Raw genomic sequence first — 16361 nt, forward strand, 5'->3', positions numbered from 1 at the left:
CTATAGAAGGGAGAAGAAAAATAAGATAACTAGAGGGGATGGTAAGGGAGCAAGTGAAAGTTTTTTTTTTAAAAGACAAGGAAATCCAGTCATATTTGTAGGCAGTAGGGAAGGATCCAGTAGATAGAAATTAATGATTGGAGAGAGAAGAGAGGAAGGACATAATTGATGAGTGCCATCCAGGTTTCTGAATATGGGAATGACATATATACACATTTTAGGAAGCTGAATTTCCCAGTGGGAAAAGCAGCATGTTGTAGTGGATAGAAAGCCGTCCTTGAAGACAAGAAAATCAAGACTGAAATTCCCCTTCTAACACATCAACCATGTGACTCCAGTCAAATCACTTAATATTTCAGTTTATCAGGTTCACTTTTTTTAAAACTAAGTTACAGAGAAGGTATCCCACCTGCCTAGGTAGAGTTTTCCTACCCAGTAATTGTCTATACAATTGAAACCACAGATTCAATCCCTAACCTTATCTCTGATTTGCTTGTACTATGTAGGGTGGAATGAGAGATAGGAATCGGAAGAAAGTCTACATTGCATATGAATGACTTTTTTGTCACCTTTGCGTTCAAATGACTATTTCCCTGAAGCAGTGAACATTCATTTTTAAACTGTTGTGACCTGGATGAAGAATCAGAAAAGAATAGGAGAAGGAGTGGTCAGACAGGTAGGAGAAGCAGGATGGAATGATGTCATGAAAACCTAGAAAAGAGAAGGTAATCAGCAGTGTCTAATGCTTCAGAGAGGCCAAGAAAAGATGAGGATTGAGAAGACCACTAGGTTTGGCAATTAAGTCATTAGTAACTTTGGAAAAAGCAGTTAAAGTTGAATGATGAAGTTGAAATTTACATTTAGGGGAAAAAAATTGGATAAGAATATTGCATAAGAATTGAAGGCATGATTGGGTTGTGATCTGCAGTGATATGTATTCAGATACAGTCATGGTTAGGTGATTAGGATCTTTTGATTTCAGGGAATGTAAAGCACAATGAAAAGTAACATTTGATGGCAATATAAATAAACTATGAACATTTTGTAGTAAGTATATACAGTGCAAATAACACCCAGAACTCCAGTATTCTTTTTTCATACATAGTTCACATTTCCACAGGTATTTTTTCTTTGTTATTTTTAAATGACTTTTTTCCCTTTTATCTGCCTTGATTATCTTCATTGATATATCCAGTAGCCTTTAGTAACTCATTGGATTTATTTTCTAAATAAAAACAGAAAATGTCTACTCAAAGGACAAATTTTCTGACTTTCTTGTTCATTCTAAAAGTTGTTTTAAACTAGATAAAACATGTTAATGAACTAACTTTGGATTGGAAAGTGAAAACAAAAATAAAATCTTTGATAGATTTTTAATAAGCAGTGAATTAAATAGCTGTTTTTGACTTTCCCCAGTATTCCCTTTGGAAGGGAATACTGAACATGTCTTTGTGTGTGTGTGTGTGTGTGTGTGTGTGTGTGTGTCTGTGTCTGTGTCTGTGTCTGTGTCTGTGTGTCTGTGTGTGTATGTATATGATTTTTGGTCATGTTTTGTACCCTGGTGGCAGTATAAGTTTATACTAGTATTTTTTTTTAACTATGTAAAGATTTTGCTTCAAGTGCTTCAGACAGAATCTGGTTCTCCTTTTTGTTTTTAAAAATTTTTGTTTATTGTTTATATGTGCTGAATGATCCCTTGCTTTAATTTAGCTTTCCCTACTTTTATTGAATCTGTGATCTTTTTGTACATTTCTATAGTCTAAGTTTCCTATATGTGAAAATCTTTGATATTTTTGATGTGTTATCTTTCATTGATCATAAAATTAATTGCATTTATACCATTTAGGGAACAGGGTAGATTGCCCAGATATTGTTTTTCAATATTTTGTGTAAAGAGAAGTGAACAGTACTCACCCTATTTTCAATGGTACTCTTAGTTATGAAGTCTTATACTTCTTAATCTATTGAATAGATAGATATTTCCATCTTTAAGGCAGCATGTTTAAATTAATACTAACTAGAGAAATTAGACTTAGCTTCATTGCATGACTGTACCATCAGCTGAGGGTCTTTGGACTAAATTCACTTCTGATTTTTCTGCTTTGTGAAATGAATATTATAAAAATGTTTTTTGATTCCTTAACATAATCATAGTCACTTAAAAAGTATTTTACTTTACAGCTGGGAGGAAGAGGTTTTTATCTCCAAAAAGAATTGAAATGACTTTTTATATATCTGCTCTCTTTGTGGAGAAGTAAGATTATGATACATACTCTTAACATGGAATGATTAAGAGTTATTTGTTACAGCCATCTATTTCTCTCCCACCCCTCTGGGATTTATGCCTTAAAAACCACATGAGCCAACAGGGCATTAAAAACAGATTATTTTCTCCATTTGATTATGTTTCTTATAGATTTTAATTGTTATGAGCCCTGTAGTTATCTTTTTTGACCACTAGATGGTCCCCCCTGTGTAGTCAATCAGCTAAATGATGACCGAGAATTAGTCATTTGTTCTTTGAGATCTGTCCAGATTATAAGCAAAAGTGCTAGTGAAAGGTCTGGAAAGTTAAAATAAGGTTTTTTAAAGACAGTATCAAATACAAAGCATAGGGCAGTGTTCTCACTGCTTTATGAACATTGTAGAACACTGACAGGGATCTGAATTCTTGAGCTTCTTGGTTTCCAAGTCTGTTAACTTTCAGTTTGTAGTTGACATCTGCCCACTTCCTTGAGGGGTGTTCATTCTCATTGCTAGACATTCTCTAGAGTTGTTCTCCAAGTAGCAGCAAAGAGATGGAAAGGGGGGCAGTAGGTGTAGAGCTGGTAGGAGTTAAAGGTGTTGAGTCCAACTCTTCTCCTCATTTCCAGTTTTTCTTGTAAGGAAACTGAGAGGAGTATACATTTACTTGGCACCTATTATATGCCAGGCCTTGTTTTAAGCTAAGCACTGGAGAAGTGAAGTGACCCCAGGGTCATACAACTAGTAATTTTCTGAGTTGGAATTCAAACCCAAGTCTTCCAATTCCATGTAGGGAGAAATATTGGGAAGGGAGCAGTGTTAGGCAACATGTCCAATTTATGTATAAAAATATTTTTTCCTCATGTGCCATAACTTTTAATGGAAGCCTCGATCTTTAGTGTTCGTCTTGGAGCTGTGTTTGTCACTGCATGCTGTTGTTAGTATATAGCAGCCTTCTTACTTAGGCACACCAGCTGTTTTTCCATTATTAAGTCACCTACAGTTTTGATTCTGTTGTAGATTGTGATGTTCCATAATTAAGCACCCTACAGCATCACTGGAAGAATACAGCTATCATGGAAAAAAAGGATTTTTGTGTCAGAAAGTGCTTGGAATCTTTGATAGTACTGTATTACTTCCCAAATGGAATAAGCTCTTTTTCTTTCTCTTATTTAACTCTAGGCTTACATATACTGATAGTTTCAGTGATTTATCTGAATGTCATAGTCTGATCAATAAGTTTTTTTCATTCATTTAGTGTAGTTTTTTATTTTAATTCCCCTCCCAGGATTTTGATGGAATACTATTGTGCTGTGAAAAAATGATGAGGGGATGAGTTCAAGAAGACCTAGGAAGAGTTATATGAACTGTAGCAAAGGGAAGTGAACAGAACAGGAAAACATTGTACGCAGTAATAGCAATATTAAAATGGTAATCAACTGTGAATAACTTAACTGCTGTCATCAATACAATGATCCATGACAGCTCCATAGGACTCATTATGGAAAATGCTGTCCACCTCCAGACAGAACTGATATACTCTGAGTGCAGGTTGAATCAATCATATTCTTTTTTCCATTTTCTTTATTTTCCCTTTTTTTTTCTTTTTGGCAATGTGCCTAATGTAGACATAGGCTTTTTTTGATCTCACATATACAATGGAGAGCATATTTTTTGCTTCTTCAGTTGTGAGGAAAGGACAAGAATTTGGAAATACAAATTTTAAAAATGAATGTTTTTAAAAATAATTCATAATCTGAAAGAAAGTCTCTCTCCCCCATTGAACTTCCCTTCTAACAAATAAAACCATTAAAGTGAAACCAAAACAAAAGCACTTAAGTGAAACCAGCTAACAGCCATATCTGTCAGCACATGAAACATTTTCTATACATATTCCCCTGCCTTTCTACCAAAAAGAGAAATGTCTTTCATCTTCTGCTGTCTAGATTTGAGATTGGTCATCGTAAGTAATTAGAGTTCAGATATCTTTTAGTGTTTTTGTTGTAGTCCTATGTGCTTTGTTTTCTTGGTTCTGCTTTCAGTTGTTTTGGTCGTGTCCAGCTCTTCATGACCCTATTTGGAGTTTTCTTGGCAAAGATACTGGAATTGTTTGCCATTTTCTTCTCCAGCTTATTTTTGTAGATGAGATAACTGAGGCAAATAGGATTAAGTGTCTTCTCCAGGGTCACACAGCTAGTTAGTGTCTGAAGCTGGCTTTGAGGCATGTTCTCCTGATTCTAAGCCTGGAGTTCTGTCTACAGTGCCACCTGCATTTGCAATGCTCATGCATTACTTCCCACAGGTCTAAAAAGGTTTCTCCAAATTCCTCATAGCTTTCATTTCTTATGGTGCAAGAATATTCCTCTATCATTAAATATATTCAGCCTTTCCCTAATTGTTGGCCACCTGTTTTGTTTCCAGAATTTTTGTTTTTGCTATCAGAAAAAAGTTCTGTTGTGAACATTTTGTTACATATAAAAGACCCTTTCTGCTTTAAACCTTTTAGGAGAGGAAGAGTTTATGCCCAGGAGGGATATTTTTGGTTGAAAGGAATAAATAATTTGGTAAATTTGCTCAAATAAATTCAAATTATTTTCTTGAATGCTTGACCCAGTTTACAAATGCACTAGATATGTGTGTGCCTATATTCTCATAGCCATTCTGATACTGGTTTTCCATTAAAAAAAAATAATCTTTGGAGAACAACTGTGTTGCAAGGTAGATTTGATTTGATTTGATTTTAACTTCACTTTACTATTGATGATTTTAAATTTATTTTCACATAGTTGTTAATGATTATTGGAATGACTTTTGACCTTATATCTGTGTCATTTCTGTTTTATCTTGAATAATAGACTTTTTCAAAGATTTGGTGCAGGTTTTTTTTCAGTTGCCTTAATTTTGCTTGTGCAAAAGATTTTAAATTTTACAAAACTTAAATAATCTGTTTTCTCTTTTACAATCATCATCTATCCTTTGCTTGATTGAGAACCATTGAATTCTTCCTACATGGATTATTTAGGTTGATCACTTGAATGATCATGAGTGGGTAGAAGTTTTTATAGGGGCTAATTTAGATTTAATATCAGGAAAAACTATATGAGTAGAGTTAATCAAAATTGGAATGGGCTGCCTTTGGAGGCATTTGAGATATTTCAAGCAGTGACTGGGTGACTACTTAGTCTGTATTTTATAATTGGCACTCTTTTAGAAATGGATTGGACTAGATAACTTCTGAGATTATCTAGTATGTGGGATGTCAAGATTTCCTACTTAAATTAATTACTCAGAGGCCTCTCAAAGTGATGACAGAAAGTTTATTTATTCGATTCTCGAAGCGGGGCAATTCCTCTACCAGGTGGTCTGGAGCAGGAAAAGCCGAAGACAAAGGAAAAGCAGTGATATATATAGACTCTAATGCAAGTCCTTCCCTCCCCAATGACCATTATCCTCATTGGCTGAGAATATGATCTTGCATTCTAAATGCGAAATCTAGCCAATCCCTTTTGAAATGAAGACATCGAAGAATTATGTATGATTCAAGATATCAACCACTGATGATAAAGGAAATCCCTCTCCATTTGGATTCTACACAAGACATTTTCCATGGTAGAAGTAAAAAATGTATACCATGTTTTATGTCTTGCCTAACATTACAGTTATCTTTAAGGTTATATTTATCATTGAGGCTTGTACCACCTTAATATATGCAGGAGAAGTCTTATTGAGGAAAACCTTAAAGAATTCATTTTGCTCTACAGTCATAGCTTTAAAAAAAATAGCTATGTGATTTTGGCCTTAATTATGCCTTAACCTTGCTCCTAAGTCTTTTAGTGAGTTGTTTGATTATGAACATGTGTATAGAAAATGATTTCTGGTAGCCTATCCGTTCACTTAATGTATTTTCATCCTAAAGATACAACATATGCTTAATTTTCATAAAACTTCTATAGAGAGGAAATAATAGGCATATGTCTTGATCCTTTTTTTTCCTTTTCATTTAGTATGTTACTTTCATTTCACATATCTTGAAAATTGACCCTGCTGTGTTTTGAAAATTGTTCATTCAGGTATGGCTACTTTCCTTCACTTATACTTATTCTGATCCACCTATTCTTCCTAGTCCCATTTCCAGTTCCTCATTTTAAGACATCAAAGATTGAGTTCAAATATTGTTGTTTCATTATCATAGGTGATGAAAATGGGTTCTTGTTGAAATTTTTGTAGATTATCAACATTAATTATATATTTATTTTTCCAATTTTAGTTGGAATTAGATCTCAGGCCAAAGTTTTCTTTTGACTAGTTTTATATCAAGTATTGCTTAAGTACCTCCTCTGTGGCTGGCACTTGGGATACACACATACACACAAAACACATATACATATATATTCTCTTGGTAGAGACAACAAGTACATAGTAAAAACAATACAGCATAAATATATACAAAGCAATCAAATATAAGGTAGTTTGGGAGGGGGAGGGCATTAGCAGTTGAGGGATGTGGGTTAAGAAAAGTTTGATGCAAAAGATAATGCTGAAGCTGCATCTTAAAGGAAAAGAGGAACTGTGAGACAGGGGTAAGGAAAGGAGTGCATTCCAGGAATGTGGGATACCTAGTACAAAAGAGGGAGGTGGAAGGTGTGAGGAAGAGAGAGGAAGCCAGTTTGGCTAGATTCCAGACTGTAGGAATAAGTAATGCCCATTGTGGAAAGATTGGTTAAGGTCAGGTTACATAGGTCTTTAAAATCTAACAGAAGTGTTTGTATTTGATCCTAGAGGCAATAGAAAGCCACTGGAGTGAATTGAGTAAAGAAAGACAGGGTCAGATCTTTCGGCTGCTCTGTGTAGGGATAAGCTGTAGTGGTGTGAGACATGAGGCATAGAGTCCAGTTAAATTATTGCAGTAACCTAGGTGAGAGGTGATGAAGGTCTGAACTGAAGTAGCTGAGAAGAAAAGAGAAGGGGGTCTGTTGTGAAAGTAGAAATGGCAAGATTTGGCAACCTGCTGGATAAATGGAGTGAGGGAGAATGAGGAGTAAAGAAAACTCCAGTGTTAGAAACCTGGAAGACTGGAAGGATAGTAGCTGCCTTTGACAAAAATAGGCAAGTTTGGAAGATGAAATGGTTTAAGAGAAAGATAATGAATTGAATTTTGGACATGGTGTATTTGATATGTATATATGTGTGTGTGATACATATACACCCACACCCACATGCCATATCCTCAGAGCTAATGGAAGTCAGTGAATTTACCAAGAGAGAGTACGTGCAAGTGAAGAAATCCCAAGACAGTCGTTACCGAACACTCACAGTTTGTGGGGAGGATGTGAATGATGAATCAGTGGATTGAAAAGGACTTAACAGGTAGGAGGTAAACCAGAAGTGGATAGGGTGATGAAAATATTCCAGATCAGTCTGGCCCTTGGTTGCCATGTTTTTCTGCTTGGAAGGAGATTCAGTGTTTGTTATGCTCCTTTGGGAATTTCATTGTTGTAATTACCTGAAATAGTTAAACCTATGTGGGAAATGGTTATAGTTCACATTGATGTATTTTCCTTTGCGCGCGCGCGTGTGTGTGTATGTGTGTGTGTGTGTGTGTGTGTGTGTGTGTGTGTGTGTGTGTGTGTGTGTGTGTACTGCAACAGTATACCTTGTTTTGGTAAGACAGGTTGGAGTTACTTTAACTGCAATATCTTCTCATCTTTTTAAATGGAATTTAAGCATTTTAAAATGTTATTTGAAACTTGTTGAAAATTATAACCTTTTCAACCACATTAAACCTAAATTTGAATCCTGCCTTACTTAGTAGCTACATGACCTTGAATGAGTCATTTAAACTCTTTGCTCCTATTTCCTCATTGTAAAGTGGGGATAGTAATACCTCCCAGGGTTGTGAGAATCAAATGAGATTTCGCATATATTTATAAAGCACAAATTTCAAATCACTTTATAAAAGTTACTTATTTTTACATGCTTCTATATGTGACCCTGTGCTTTAATTTGCTTTGTTGAAATAATGTTCTATAAATTATATAGAAGTTACAGACTTTTAACTCTTCTGTGACATAGCCTAAAACTTTTATCAGTAAGGACAGTGAGAAATACTTGAGTTGTGATTATTTTAAATAATTTTCTTTATAAAGAACAAAAATTTTTATTATATATGTATATATTTATATGGCAGATATCAACTGGATAGTTTGCCTAGTGGAAATAAATGTACAATATAACCAAAAAACCTATGATTGATTAACTCTGTAACCTCCAAGTCTTAGTGGTTTAGTTACTCATTTATAAAATTATGTATAATATTGACATTCTTCAAAGTCTCTTTCACCTTAACTCTGAATTGCTCTGGTTCCCCTCCAATTTCTCTGACTTGTTTTTTCTCAGTTCTTCCTCTTGCTTTTGGCCCCAAACTATGAACATTCTAATGACTCATTTCTAAGGTAGCTGCCTTTTTAAAAATGTATTTATTTTTTAGTGTTTTATTATTTTATTTTTTATTTTTTCTTCTCCTACTCACCTGTATGTGAATGACTAAATCTCTAAACTACAGGCTTCTTTAGGTTGTTCCACTTTTACCTTAGATCATAATTAAATTCATTACTTCCCTTCCCACGTACAATTTCTCTGCCATTCTTCTAATCACTTAGGTCATTAACTCATATATGAAGTCATAGATTTTATACCTGAAAAGGGACCCTATGAAAAGCCATATAGTTTAACCCCCTCATTTTATGTAAGGAAACTAAGGAAGAGAGGTTCAGTGCCATGTGCAAAATTTTATGGTAGTAAATATGCAAGGTACTCTGAGAAAGAGATTGGAAGCAGCATGTGCTGTGTACCTCAGACCACCACAACCTTGCCACCATCTCCCTTCAAACCCTGAAGGGATCAGCCCTGAACCCAAGAGCCTTGGGAATAGCAGTGTTCCCAAACCACCAAAAATATTTCTAGTCTGGCCCTGACAGCCATCATTGAGGGGAGAAATTGTAGAGAGGAGTTCCACCTTTCACATCACCATTAGCAACAGTTGCTGATCGAAAGCCTTGAGAACAGTGACATGAAAGAAGAGTCATTTAACATTGGCTTTGCTTCTAAGCCCTAAAGACCATGAGACTTTTCTGTGTGACTTGACTTGTAGCTGAAACTTTCTATGTATATGTGTATCCTTGAGAGCCTGGATTATCTTATCTCTGTTTATGTCTCCATGACTGAACAGTGCTTTGCTCATAATAAATGTTCAATAAATGAATCATTCATCCATTCAAATTCAGTAGTCTTTGCACTCAGTTACCAAGCTCTGTCAATTGCCCTTTTGCAGCATTTCTTGGATTTATCCTTTCTTTTCCATGTTAATTGGCGCCATGTTATTCCTAGCTCTTATTATTTCATGCAGGATGGTGTAGGGAATAGAGAGAGATAGCCTTCAAATCAGAAAAATATGCATTCGATTCCTTCCTTTGACACATGGTCAATGTGTCTATCTTCCCATATGATGGGACCATACTTTTACTCGGGTTGGGGAACCTGCTCTAACTCTATCCTATCTAGTCAAATTTAATTCTAGCTAAATTAGTCTAGTAACTGTCCCAAAAATAGCTTATACGTTTCACTTGCTATACTTACCTCATACCTAAAACCTGCCGCCCTTCCTCCCCCCCTTCTTTCTGGCACATTGAACTGACTCTCACAATGACCTCAGTTCAGTCTTATTCTTTTCTGAACTGTTGCAAAATGTAGCATGTATAAACTTTTATTCTCCTGTAAATCTTTCTTCCACATAACAGTTAACTCCTTAAAGGCAAGGACCATATCTTATACAACTACTACTCTTCTCCAGTAATGCCTATGAGACTAGATCAGGCACATAATAGGCCTTCATATACTTGGGGGATTGACCTCTTAAAGAAGAGCTGTACACAATGCATCTAGCCTATCATTCTTAATATAAACACAGAGACTAATGAAAATCGAGGGAGATTTTATCTGCTACTTTATCTGTCTTATGGGGGCAGCTAGATGGTACAGTGGATAGAGTGTTGGGCTTGGAGTCAGGAAGACTCTTTCTCCTGAGTTCAAATGTGACCTCAGATACTTACTGGCTATGACTCTAAGCAAATCATTTCACCCTTTGCCTCAGTTTCTCTTCTGTAGAATGAGTTGGATAAGAAAATGGCAAACCATTTCAGTATGTTTGTCAAGAAAACTTCTGATGGGGTCATGAAGTCACATATGATTAAAAATAATACCTAAACAACAACAAATATCTATCTTATATATAGGTAGATAGAACATTTATTAAGCACTAACTACTGGAGTTACAAACAAGCAAGACAGCCCTTGCTCTCAAGGAATTTAGATCCAAATGGGAGAAGACAACACATAAAGTAGGGTGGGAGGGAGTTGGTAGAGGCAGCATGGTGTGGAGGTAGCTGGGAAATACATAGAGGCTTGGTTCCTGGCAATTTAAAGTGAAAGTTCATTTTTCAGAATCCATGTTCCAGGTGCAGAATTCAAGGTTTTGGTGGAAATTGAGGGGTGAGGGAGACGTTCCTGGAGGTAGTGATAGGGTAGCATTGTATGAAAAGGTCTGGGAAGATTTCCCTAATAGGTTTGTAAAACAGGAGGAATCTATTTAGACAGGTGTCTTAAAAGATGGCAGTTCATAGGGCCATTAGATTTAGCACTGAAAGGGACCTTAGAGGTCATTTAGTCTAAGTTCCTATATTTTATAGATGCCAAACTTGAATTTCAGGGAAGGAAATGACTTGCCCGATGTCTTGCAGGTAAGATTTAACAGCCCAAAAATCAAACTCATATTCTCAGACCCCCCAATCCAGTATTATTTCCACTGTACCATTCAGTTGATCATAATGACATGGAAAATGAAAGCATCAGAGAAGAAAGACCATCTTTTACTTTTGAGAACATCTTAAATTAGGGAGTCACTTAATCTTAGTACCTTAGCTTCCTCATGTATGTTGATGATACATGCTTTATTTATTTTATAAAGTTATATGTGTGTGTGTGCCCTTTCAGATTATTCATTAACTTTGTAACACTTCCTGAAGGATTTCTCCAGTATCTTTTCCCTTGGAGGAAGCAAATTCTAATATTAGCTTGCAAGTTTATAGTTGTATTCCTAATCCCAGATATTTAAGAATAAATCAAATCTGTTATAGGTTATGTTACAGAACTTGTCGATAGAAAGTTACTGTGAGAACAATCCCAAGAATTCTGAGGAGGCAGACCATTATGGAAATGAAATTAGTGATATATGAAATTAGTGTGGACTTTGTTTACTTTTAAAATATGTAAAAATGTGGTGTGTTATTTGTATATAATTGAAAGTTAGTTACATAGTCTGAATTGAATTCACAGGCGTGAATTAAACTTTGTGTTAGTCTTTTTTGCTTTATTCTGAATTCAGTTTGATAAACATTTATTAGATACCTACTATGGATGAAGCATTATACTAGGTGCTGAATATGTATACAAAAACCAAACAGTCTTTGCCTTCAAAAATTTATATTTTATTGGTTCTTAGTTATGGTATGATGGCAAATTTACTCCACTGTATAAAAATCCCTACTTTATTAACTGCCCATATTTTGTATGTTCACATGTAAATATTTTAGGCTATAACTTTTATTGGAGGTTCTGTTAGATGAAATCTTCTTTTCACATTTGTTTTTTCTCTTTGTTTTGCCTGCTTTTTTGTGGTACCGAACTTGTATCTCTGGGCAGTATTCCTCCCCCCATTCTCCCTTTTCAAGTCATTCAAGCCCTAAATCATGTGGAGAGATTGCTATTAGTAAGGTAGATGGTAAGTTAGGTAATACTTTTTAAAAATCACAAGCAAATGGAACTTAAAAGTAATGAGACTTACTTGTGATATTTTTTTTTAATTGATTCTAATGGTAGTTCCAAAAAAGAAAATTTGAGTAATGACAATATTGCTGGAACAGGAATCTTGCCTCTCATAGTGATTATCCTGAAGGAAAATAATCCTTTATATTTCTGATATGTTTCTCATTTTCCTTTTGTTTTAAACCATTCATAATTTTATAGCCACTAGTTTTTGTTCTCTTTTCCACAGTTCACCCTTCAAATTGTGGCCATGTTGAAATTCTTAAAATTTTGCTTTATGCAGATCATTCTGCTGTTTTAAAGTCTTTAGCAGTACTCATTGCTTGCAAAATAAATAAATAAATTTTAGATTCTTTAAGTTGTCCTTAAAATTCAAATCCCATTTGGGATTCAACTTACATCTCTAATTTTATACTAGACTCATAGAATCTCAGTGTTGGAGGGGACCTCAGTTCACTTAGTCCACCCACCAGGAAAAAAGAAGCCTCTTTAAGTCTGATAATTGGTCATCTAGCATGTGCTTGAAAGTCTCCAGTTACTTTTGGATAAGTCTAATTCTTGGCAAGTTCTTCTTAGCCTCTTGCAACATCTATCCATCTTTCTCGCTCCTGGTTCAGTCATTCAGTGATGTCAGCTGTCACTCTCAGCTTTGTGTCATCTACAGATTTGATAAATATGCCATCTCTGCCCTTATACAAATCAGTGATACTACTACCTTGGCTTCCTCCTAACTAGTACACTAGAAACTTCCTTCTAACTAGACACAGAACCATTGACGACTATTTTTTGAGTCAAACTATATCCAATCTTTTTGAAGTCTACCTTATTTGAATTATCATTTAGCCCATATTTTTCTATAGTTGCTCTAAGAATAATGTGATAAATTGCCAAATGCTTTGCTAAAATGTAGTCAAACTCTAGCTCCAGCAGTCCTCTAATTAACCATTCCACTCTAGTAGCTCTATCCTGACACCCTTCTCTGAAGGAAATGAAGTATGAGCTATTTTTAATGAAGCCAGGTTTTTTCTTTGTGACCCAGACTGCTTACCCCTTTAACGAATTCTAGAATTTCCCAGAATTTGAAGACAAAATCATTGGCGTATGTATAGTTTACCTATGGTTTTCTTCTTATATTTTGAAAATTGAGATATCTGTTTTTTATCTAATCCTGCTGATTTGATTACCTCTTCATTATACACATTCTTTCAAAGATCTTTGCAAGTGGTGTTTATACAATCTAGCCAAACTGACTTTCTTGCTATCCTTACACAAAATATTCCATCTTTAATCTCTGGAGTCTTTCAAAGTTCAACTTAAAAGCCACCTCTTAAGGCCTTCCATGATTCTTCTTCTACTTCTTGCTGCCTCCCATATTACTGTTCTAATTTTTATACATTTTGTGCATACTATATACATGTTGTTCTCACCTCCTCCCAACCCCACATAGAATGTTTGCTTATTAAGAGCAGAAACTATTTGTGTATTCCCTTTTCCTAGCACATGAAGTGCAGACTGCAACACATGACCACCAAGAGAAACAGTAATGAAGATGTCATAAAAGAAATATGATATGCATCCATATGTATATGTATGCATACACACACGTGTGTGTGTAAACTTTTTTCTGAAAAATGGGTCAACCTTATAGTAGCAGAAACAAAAGAAAAAGGATAGAAAGGCAGGATGGCGCAATTGGTATCGTTATTGCGTCTAGAGGACACAGAAAAGTCCCTCAGTGTATTGAGTGGGACCTCCTGTGACATAATTATGGAAGGTCATGAATGAGATCAAGGGTGGGACAGGAATGGATGGATTCCTAAGTGGAAGTGAGTTCTATGTCTGTGAGACAGTTGGAATTTTCAACATTAAAAACAAAACCAAACTCACTACCCTTTTTCTTGTCTTTAACTTTTTCTCATCTACTGCAGCTCATTCTTTTAGCACATTAGACCTTGTTCTTACTGGATTGTGCTACACGATTGTATTCATTCTTTGTAGCATGTTATTGCCTCTAAGCTCTAGGTTACTCAGCATGTTTTATCTATGCATTTACAATGGTCTTGTTAGGAATCTGCCTTTTTGCCTTCATCAGAATTGTTTCTCTTTAGGTCTTCACAATATTATTCTTACGAACTTTTCATTCTTCCTAGGTTGACCTTCCCTGTAGAATTTAATTTTAGTCCATGAGATCCTTCTTTTGAAAGCTTTTACAGTTTTTTTCTCCAGAAATATGTTAGGCATGGCCTTACATAACCTTCTTTTATGATCGCTCTTAAGATGGAGATGTTTCTTTTTTCAGTGGTTCCCATCACTGCCACCCAGCAGCTATTTAGTTCCTCTTTGTTGGTGAGACTCAAATCTGGAATAGAAGTCCATCAAATCTCCCACTACCCCTCTAAACCCTCTACAGTAAATATTTCCCTCCCTAACAAGTCATACTCATTTTTAGTTTGATATGACCATGGGACAGCTGTGCAGAGATCCATGAGCAGTTGAAAATGTGAATCTGAACCTCAGGGGAGAAGTCTTTGTTTGAGTTTGCAGAGAAGTAGTAGTTAAAAATAAAGAAGCTGGTAGAGAGAAGAGGGCAGAACATAGAATTCTGAGAAATTCCTATATTTAAGGAGCCCCTGAAGGAGACAGAACAATCTAAGAGGTAAAAGGAATACTGTATACTGCAACAGGAGCCAAGGAAATAAATTTCAAAGAGAGGTTAGTTAATAATGCCAAAAATGCACCACCACCCCCCCCCAAAAAAAAAAAGGAAACCAGAATGAAGACTGAATCACATCCATTGGATTTGGTAGTTAGGATGTCATTTGTGACCTTTGAGCAAATAATTTGAGTTCAGTGGGGCAGAAGTCTGCAAGTAATTCACTGAGTGGTGAGAAAGTAGAAACTAGTAGAGATGCATTGGGAGAAGTTTAGCAGTGAAATGAAGGAAGGTTTTGTTTTGAGATTGGTAGGTACTGGAGCATATTTCTTGGCAGGAAGGAAAGATAATGGTGAGAGAAATCGTGTATACATTAACATTATAAATTAAACTTTATTATAGAAAAGGAAGATTTAACACAGATTTTTAAAAATACTTAATCTTACAGTTTTTAACTATGCACAGAATAAGATTTAAAAAACCTTACAATTTTTTCCCCCTGCAAAACTAGTCTATATGGTAAATTAACCTGGGATTCTCTAATTTTTAATTGCTTTAACTAGAAATTATCTTAATGCCAGTTGCTTTATAAAACTTTTCCATAATTGGAGAAAAGCTAAGGTACTCACAGCTGTGTTAGAAACAGTTGTCAGGCATGTATCTCTGCCATGAGACTAGGAACTGTTTTCAAACACAGTTGTTACTAGCACAGATTTTTTGTTTGACCGATGTGGCAGGTTGGTAAGTGGCACGAGATGTTTGTAACTGCATTATAGAAAAATGAATCCCAACACGTGCATAATCATTAATAGCATGAGGATTGTTGTTCTTGTTTTAGACAGGCTTTAAAATATTATCTTAGTTGTATTACAGATTAAGAAAATATGGTAAGTATAGACCAGAATTGATTCTGTTGAAATGAATCCCAGTATGCCTTTTTGTTTTCCCTGTGGTGCTTTTTTATACCAAACATATTGGCTCTAATACTTTCCTTGGTGTCATGATATGGATCTGCAAGTATAAAGTATAATACTTTTTCTAATGATTAAGTTTCTCTTGAGACACTGGTTCAGTTTTCTACTGATAATTTAAATGTGAAAAGCTCAAAACCTGTATATAGTGTTTTCTTTAAAGACAGTTTAAAAATAAAATGAAATAAGCTTTATCCTTTCAGAGTTACTAACGAAAAGTTTAGTGAAAGTATCTATAACTATAGAAGTCCAATATAGGTTCTAGTTCTTTCTGACTAATAGTGATTATTTTTAGTGAGTAGGCAAATGCTGGATGAGATGGTTTTATTCTGCTGTGGTTCTCCCTGCATATCTTTAGATTATATTGTGACAGATAAAATCAGATCTCCTAAAATCATATTTGAAAATGAAAAACTGTAAGTGTGAGGATTATCTTTAAGTATCTTTAAATAATTCAGATTTTTTTTGTTGGATTTTACTTTTAGATTTTATTTTTATTGGAAGCTTAAATCCTCTGTGGAATTCAAGTTCTTAGAATAATGCCAGTTTGGAACTGCCGTTTATTACTACCCATTTTTAATTGTTGTATGGGGAGACTTTTTTGAAGTGAGCTG

The 16361-nt window shown here is 35.2% G+C and overlaps 1 protein-coding gene across 2 annotated transcripts in view; it reads left to right on the forward strand.

Annotated features, from left to right (window-relative positions):
* Positions 1-16361, forward strand: part of FBXO11 (F-box protein 11) — a 113209-nt gene that overhangs the window by 50719 nt on the left and 46129 nt on the right. The gene's annotated exons all lie outside the window — the stretch shown is intronic.

The sequence above is a fragment of the Notamacropus eugenii genome, chromosome 1 (genome assembly GCF_028372415.1).
Source record: "Notamacropus eugenii isolate mMacEug1 chromosome 1, mMacEug1.pri_v2, whole genome shotgun sequence".
Classification (NCBI taxonomy): Eukaryota; Metazoa; Chordata; class Mammalia; order Diprotodontia; family Macropodidae; genus Notamacropus; species Notamacropus eugenii.